The following is an 8108-nucleotide window of genomic DNA, read 5'->3' as shown; positions in this document are numbered from 1 at the left end:
GCTTGGCTGATCTCACTTAACATAATCTTCTCTAGGTCTTTCCATCTTCTAGCGAATGACATGATTTTGTTCTTCTTTATAGCTGAGTTATAGCTGGATCATATGGTGGATCTAGTCCCAGGTTTTAAAAAACTCTTCACATTGATGTCCATAGTGGCAGACCTAGTTTGCACTCCCACCAACAGTGTAAAAGAGTTCCTCTTTCCCCAGATCCTCACCAGCATTTGTTGTTATTTTATTTCTTTATGCTTGCTACTCTGACTGGGGTTAGATGGAATCTCAGCATAGTTTTTATTTGCATCTCTCTAATGGCTAGTGATATTGAACATCTTTTCATGTATCTATTGATCATTTGCATCTCTTCTTTTGTGAAGTGTCTATTCAGTTCAGTTGTCCATTTCTTGATTGGATTATTTGTTTTACTAGTGTAGAGTCTTTTGAGCTTTTTGTATATTATGGATATTAGCTCTCTATCAGATTGGTGGCTCGTAAAGAACTTCTCCCATTCTGTAGGCTTTTCTCTATATGTCCTTGATGGTTTCCTTTCATGAGAAGAACTTTTTAATTTGATCCCATCCAATTGTTAATTATTGCTTTAATTTCCTGTGCTTTGGAGGTCTTGTTGAGGAAGTTACTGCCTGTGCATATGTACTATATGTTGGAGTGTTGAGCCTATGCCATCCTCTAATAACTTCACAATCTCTTGTCTAATTTCTAAGTCTTTGATCCATCTCAAGTGATTCCTGTGCATGGTGAGAGATAAGGATTTAGTTCCATCTTTCTATAAATGGTTAGCCAATTCTCCCAGCAAAATTTGTTGAAAAGGCTGTCTTTTCACCAGCATGTGAGTTTGACCCCTTTGTCAAAGATTAATTGACTATAGATGTGTGGGTTTGTATATGTATCTTCTGTTCCATTGGTCTGTATGACTGTTGTTGTGCCAATACCATGCTGTTTTTAATATGATTGCTCTATAGTATAATTTGAAGTTTGGGATTGTGAAACCTCCTGCCTTGTTCTTATTGCTGAGAATTGCTTTGATCATTCTGGGTCTTTTCTTTCTCCATATAAAATTCACGACTGATTTTTCTATGTCTGTGAAGAATGTTGTTGCATTTTCATAGGAACTGCATTGAATCTATAGATCACTTTTGGCAGAATGGCCATTTTGATGATATTTATTCTGCCTATCCATAAGGAAGGGAGATCTTTCCATCTTCCAACATCTTCTTCAACTTCTTTCTTTAATGTTTTGTACTTTTCTCTGTAGAGGTCTTTTACATCTTTGGTTAGATTTATTCTTGGGTATTTTATTGGTGTTAAGGTTATAGTGGATGGAATTGTTTTATTTCTTTCATTGTGTATTAGTTGTTGGCATAAAGAAAAGCAACTGATTTCTTTAGATTGATTTTGTATCCTGCAACTTTGCTGAATTGGTTAATCAGCTCCAATAGTCTTTTTCTTAATACACCTTCAAAGTGTCCCATAGATTTTAGGAAGTTGAGTCTCTATTTTCATTTAATTCCAAAAATTTCTTTATTTCTCACCTTATTTCTGATCTTACCCACTTGTTGTTCAATAGTGTATCATTCAATCTCCATGTATTTAAATAGTTTCTTTTGGTCTTCCTGTTGTTGATTTTTAATTTCATTTTATAATGGTCTGAAAAGATATAAGGAATTAGATTATATCTTTTGAATTTACTGGTGCTTGCTTTGTGGCCCAGGATTTGTTCTATTTTTGATAAGGTTTCATGGGCTGCTGAGATGAGTGTGTATTCTGTTGTTCCTGGTTGAAGTATTTTGTATATGTCTATTAGGTCAAGTTGGCTTATGGTTTTTTTTCGTTGTGAAGAGTTTTTACTCATATTTTGCCTTGAAGATCAATCTGGTGATGTGAGAGGTGTGTTGAAGTCTCTCAATATCATTGTATTTGGATCTATTTGAAATCTGATGTCCAGGAGGGTTTGATTTAAAAATGTGGCTACACCCAAATTTTGGGAATAAACATTTACTATTATTATATTTTCTTGGTAGATTGTTCCTTTTAATAAAAAGAAAGTGCCCTGGTTTGTCTCTTCTTCTCTGTTTTAGCTTAATGTCTGTTTTGTTGCCTATCAGCATTGATACCCCTGCTCATTTTGAGTCTCCATTAGAATGATATATCTTTTTCCATTCTTTCACTTTCAGTCTGTGAATGTATTTGGCTATAAGGTGAGTTTCTTGCAAACAGCATATATTTGGATTATGTTTTTTAATCCACAGGCCAGTCTATATCTTTTGATTGGTGAGTTAAGTTCTTTGACATGAGGATTTATTATTGAAGTATAATTTTTATTTTCTGTAATTTTATGTTCTATTATCTGTTTCATATAATTTTATTTCTTTTTTACTTAAATGCCCCAACTGATAAACTTCATCACTTCTCTGGTTCTGAAAAATGCTTCTTTTTTCTTCTTTGTGGTTTATTTCTTTAAGTATTTTCTCTAGTGGTGGTTGTGAATTCATTAATTTTTTGAGGTTCTGCTTATCTTGAGATACTTTTGTTTCTTCATCAATTTTGAATAATAGTTTTTCTCAATATAGCAATTTTGGACGGAAATTGTTTTCTTCCAGGGTCTGGATCACATCATACCAGTCTCTCCTGGCATTTATGACTTGGGTTGTATAGTCTGGGGTGATTTTTATTGTTTTGCCTCTATATGTTACCCATTCTTTTGTTCTCTCTGCTTTTAAGATTCTTTCTTGGCTTCTATGTTGGTCATTTTGATTATTACATGACATGGGGCAGTCCTTCTTTGATCTTGCCTTAATGGTAGTCTGTATGATTTTTTCAACATGTAAGTCTAAGTCTCTTTCCATGTTTGGAAAATTCTATAGAATTATTTTTCTGAAGAGATTACGAATGTTCTTGGTCTATACCTCTCTCTCTTCTTCAGTGCCTTTTATCTGTAAGTTAGGATGCTTCATATTGCATCATAGTTGTTGGATGTTTAGGTTTTGTTGCTGTAATCACTTCTGTATGTTGTTGACTGTGCTTTCCATTTTGAATGAATTATCTTCTAACCATGATATTCTATTTTCCATCTAATCTTTCAGAATTTCTTTGCATTGCTGTCTTCATTTCATTTATTTACTCATTTCATTCCAGACCTCTTATTCTTTCTTAGTGTCTCCATTTCCTCTTTTATTTTCTGTACACTTGATTTGAGGTCTTTCATCTTATTATAGATAAGGATTCAGAATTCTCCTTCCTTCATTTCTTGTACATCAGTATTAATGATTGTTATTTCTTCACTATTCCTAGTTCTTGTATTTTCAAGGTTCTCAGGCTTGTTATTCTGATGTCTTGGCATCTTTCATGGGTATTATGGGTATTATCCAATCTTATTAGTAGAAATTTTAAGGTGTTAACAGGTAAGTAGTTCTTTTTTCAATGGTGAAGCTTGGGTAATGGGGGAGAAGGTGGGATAATGGGTACATGAGTCAGGTAAGGTAGAGGATATGATTAAGTTAGGTAAGAATTTAACTATAATAAGGTAGTATCTGGTTGAGAATGAGAGTAGGTCAGATAGTAGGACTCTTTTAGTTAGTAGAGTATTTAAGTATGGAGATAAGAAATATATTGAATATTACTCAAGGAGATACAGTAAAGGAAAATAACATTTTGAGAGAAGAGAGGAGATAGGCTAGAATGAGGAAGTTTATAAAAGGAATGGGGTAAAGGGGCAAATAAACACAAATAAAGTTACAAAACAGGATATAAATGCTAACAATTATACATCTAAGACAAAAAAACAACTGAAAGAAAATAAGAATAAGAAAGAGAAAAAAAAGGACAAAAATAATATAAAATAAAAAGAACTAGTGACATTGTGAGACAACAAAGCAAAACAAACAAACAAACAAACAAACACAAACCTAAATTAAAGAAAAGAAAAAGCAACAGCCCTACTAATTTACAAGTTTGGGGCTGGGCCCTTATAATATCTATATTTCTGGTCACTGTGGTAAATTATGGAGTATAATCCAATGTCTCTTATTTATTTTGTACCCTATTGTCAGCTACTTAACCCACTCTCTGGGTGATTGTGCCCCTCTCTCACCTCTGACAGTTTTGTGTTTGGTTGTCAGGGCATTGGAGTGTCACTGTTAATGAGTTCTGTGTAAGTCCAGGATTTGGTGTTTTTCCAGCCTCTGGTCCAGACCCTGGACCTCTGCATTCTCCACCTCAGTCTTAGGCCTGTGCTTCCCTACACGCACTGCACCTTTGCTTCCCCACCTGCACTATGCCTGAACTTCCCTACTCGCAGGGGCAGAGAGCATCCAGTGTAGTCTTGAAATGATCCCCTGTGATTCTGTGCAGGTTCCACATCTAGAGCACCTCCTGTGTCTCTGGAGGTTCTAACTGTACTACCTCACCAGGTCCTGCAGCTTCTCCGGGTGGTCTTGGGCAAAGTACCATGTAAGACAAATGGTTACCTGCTGCCCTGCTCCAGGTCTCTGGAGGGCTTGCTTCACCACTGCAGGCGCTGCCTCTGGTGAGTGCTGAGTCCCTGAAACATGATGCTGGGTGCCCCTCACTGCTTAAGATGTTGGAGCTCTGTGGCCACTTTCACGCTCTTGGATTATTTTTCTGGATTTTGGGGGGGCTGCCACACAGGTGCAGTCAGAGCCAGGACTTGCGTTCGGGGCCCATAGCCCATGATGATGCAGGCAGCCAAGGCACATCCACAGAAGTTTTGTTGTCCATGATCTGGCTTTTTGCAATGGATCTCACTGTTCAGAGTACTGGATTCCTTCTGCTGTGGTTCCTGGTTCTGTTTTGATTTGTGAGCTGTATTTATTTTGTTTTTCAAGTCTCTGCCTTCTCAGTAGTTGAACTTTATTTGTTTCAGCAATTGAGTTGTGCTGTGACCCGCATTCACCATTTTGAATCCCCTTACCTAGTCATTAATAAGAGAATCTTTTCTTAGCTAATTGCAGCTGTTTTAAATTATATTTTAAATTTAGTTTTGTTAAATTAGATTTATTTCCTGTCAAAAGATGAATAACTGAGCAAATCAGTCATATTAGCACTATTGTTAGTTTTTAAGCTATGGTAAATTTTAGATTATTTTCTTTGTTATTTTTCATACTGGGCTAGGTCTACATAGCAGTGAATATTAGTTAATTGCTTAAGTTTTATCTCTATAAGAAGTTTGCAAGTGTTTCAAAGACAAATTATTAATAAATTTCTTTTAAAGTAATATAGTAGCCAGGCGTGGTGGCGCACACTTGTAATCCCTGCGCTTGGGAGGCAGAGGCAGGAGGATCGAGGCCAGCCATGCTGGCTTAAGAGACCCTGTTTCAAAAATATAGAAAATAGGTCTGGGAGTGTAACCCAGAGGTAGAAGGGCTTCCAGTAACCCCAGTACCACCAAAAAAAAAAAAAAAGTAATATAGTAATAACACCTGCCAGTAACTAACTTGTCGTTCACAAACAATGGGAATGTATTTTTTCTTCATTACTTAAAATCTGTCTATGTATCCTTCAGACATTTATAAATCATTTATTACTCTTTAATATGTACTTTTTAATATTCTGAATTTCTCTTTAATCTCTTAATTTCTTTTTCTGTGTATGTGGGGATAGAACCCAGGGCCTTCTATCTCCAGGCTATACTCCAGACCTATTTTATATTTTATTTGGAAACAGGGTCTCACTACATTACTGAGAGCCTCACTAAGTAGGTAAGAATGGCTTTGGACCTGCACAATCCTCCTGTCTCATTCTCCCAAGTACTGAGATTACAAGTGAACACCAGCACACCTAGCTCTAGATATCTTTTTTAATATTCATTTTTTATTTTTATTTTTATTTATTTTTTATTTTTTATTTTTTTCTTTTTTTAATTTTTTATTGGTGCACTGTATTCATACATCATAGTGGGATACAAACTTTTGTAGACATACATGCACACATCGCCCAGTCAGCCCCCACCCGATCCCCACCCCATTCCCTCACCATCCCTCCCTCCCATGCTTGGCTTAGTGGTTGACATCTAGTATTATATCAATTTATCCAAAATTAAAGATGATAATCTCACATAACAGTTTCATTTGTCTGATACCAACCTTTTGATGACTTAAAGATAACATTTCAATATTTCTTTTTACTTTCTTACCAGAGAATATGTTTTTCCTATTTTTTTAGGTGAAACTATCATATATTTATTTATTTATTTTTCAGAAAAAAAAAATCTATCCTAATATGGAAAATGGACTCTAGATACCCAAAACAATCTTGAAAAAGAACAAAGCTAGAAGATATATATTTTCTGATTTCAAACCATATAAAGCTACAATAATTGAAACAGTGTAGTTCTATTCTAAAGGCAGATATATAAACCATTGGAGTTAAATAAAAGCCTAGAGCTAAATTCTTCCCTATATTGTCAAGTTATTTTTGACAAGGTTTCCAAGAACATTTGGTGGTGGAAATAATAATCTTTTAACTAAATATTGTTGAAACATAATAATTACATGGAAAAGAATAAAGTTGGACCCTTACCTAATCCCATATACAAATATTAACTCAAAATAGATAAAAGACCTAAATATAAATCTTAAGACTATAAACTGTTAGGAGAAAATCTGGGTCATAAAACCTCACAACATTCAAATTGGCGGTGATTTCTTGGATATGATTTCAATGGCACAGGCAACAGAAGAGTATACAAACTCCCTAAAAAATAGAAAAAAATATTGTATATCCAAAGACAATGTAAACAGAGTTAAAAGTTACTAATAGAATGAGATAAAATATTTCCAAATGCTATATCTGAAAGTATATTAATATTCCAATTAGAAATCCTAAAAATTAACCACAATAAAGGCAAACAATACAATTTAGAGATAGGTAAAAGACTAACATAAATCTCTGATTTTCTGTTTTATCGGGTTCTGATGTTGTGGGGTTGTGGGCATTCATTGCTCCAGTATTATTCCTCTTTCCCATGATTTTGGAAGTTTGTGCCTTCTCTGGGTTCTTCCCTTGGATCACTATGACTTCACTTAAGGTGTTCTGGATCTCGAGTCTGTAGTATCTCAGACCCCACTACTCCTTTACTGGGTTGTATCACAGAGTCTCCGACCCAGAGAGTCAATAGAGGCTGCTTTAGACTGTGGGGGGTGCCAGGTTGCAAGTTCTCCTATGGTGTGATATCTCTGCCACCGCCCCTCCCCCACTGGGTCAATTCCCTTGGGAGTACAGTACTGGGATTTCTCCTCTGTGGCCCGCAATTTGACTCACTGTTCTTGAGTACGCAGATGTAGCTGTACTGGATTTGGTGAATTCTCTCCTGCTGCCGCTGGTGGCAATATGACGCCGCTGCCACACCCTCGGCTGTGAGGTTGGCGTATTTCTTCTTGGTTTTGATTTCCACTCTGAATCCCTGCAGCGTGTGCTGAGCTCAGCCACTGGGAGCTTTAGATTTTACCTGCGGTGAGAAATCCCACCTGGCTGTTCTGCAGCGGCTCACCTCGGCTTGCTGTAGCCGTCCAGTGAAGTCGCCACTGCCGCTGGCAGTATGGCGCTGCTGCCGCAGCCTCGGGCATGAGGCCGGTGTATCTCCTCTGTGGCTCTGAGCTCTGTTCTCAGTCCGCTTTCTCTCTGGAGCCTGGTGATTTTTTTGTTTCTCTGGTGATGGTGTTTTCTGGCTATGAAAGGCACTGATTTTGTGGTAATGGAGATTAGTTGTTAGCGGGGCTCTTAAACCCCGCTTTTCTCAGTCGCCATCTTCCCGGAAGTCCCTCATTTTTTATTTTTAATTGACACATAGTAATTGTTCATATCTATGGGGTGGAGTGGTATCATTTCAGTAACTGACACAGCTATCACCTTGGTTATATATCATTTCTGTTAGGAACATTCAAAATCTTTTTGATATGACTTTCTTTAAATTGTTACCAATCGCTGGGCCTGGTGGCGCACGCTTGTAATCCCCGTGCTTAAGAGGCGGTGACAGTAGAATTGCACAGGTTTGAGGCCAGCCACGCTGACTTAAGAGACCCTGTTTCCAAATAAAAATATAAAATATGTCTGGGAGTATAGTCCAGAGGTAGAAG

General features: G+C 36.7%; 1 pseudogene across 1 annotated transcript in view; it reads left to right on the top strand.

Moving 5' to 3' along the window:
• The first annotated feature begins 2781 nt into the window (after window positions 1-2781).
• LOC308263572 (heterogeneous nuclear ribonucleoproteins C1/C2-like) overlaps window positions 2782-8108 on the top strand; it is a 196791-nt pseudogene continuing 191464 nt past the window's right edge. The window contains exons 1-3 of the transcript in view: window positions 2782-2839; window positions 4366-4540; window positions 4663-4787. The product of the transcript in view is annotated as a heterogeneous nuclear ribonucleoproteins C1/C2-like (transcript). The remainder of the gene's footprint in view (window positions 2840-4365; window positions 4541-4662; window positions 4788-8108) is intronic.

The sequence above is a fragment of the Muscardinus avellanarius genome (assembly GCF_963383645.1).
Source record: "Muscardinus avellanarius genome assembly, chromosome: 5".
NCBI classification, from domain to species: domain Eukaryota; kingdom Metazoa; phylum Chordata; class Mammalia; order Rodentia; family Gliridae; genus Muscardinus; species Muscardinus avellanarius.
This window is presented reverse-complemented; position numbering and strand designations above follow the sequence as displayed.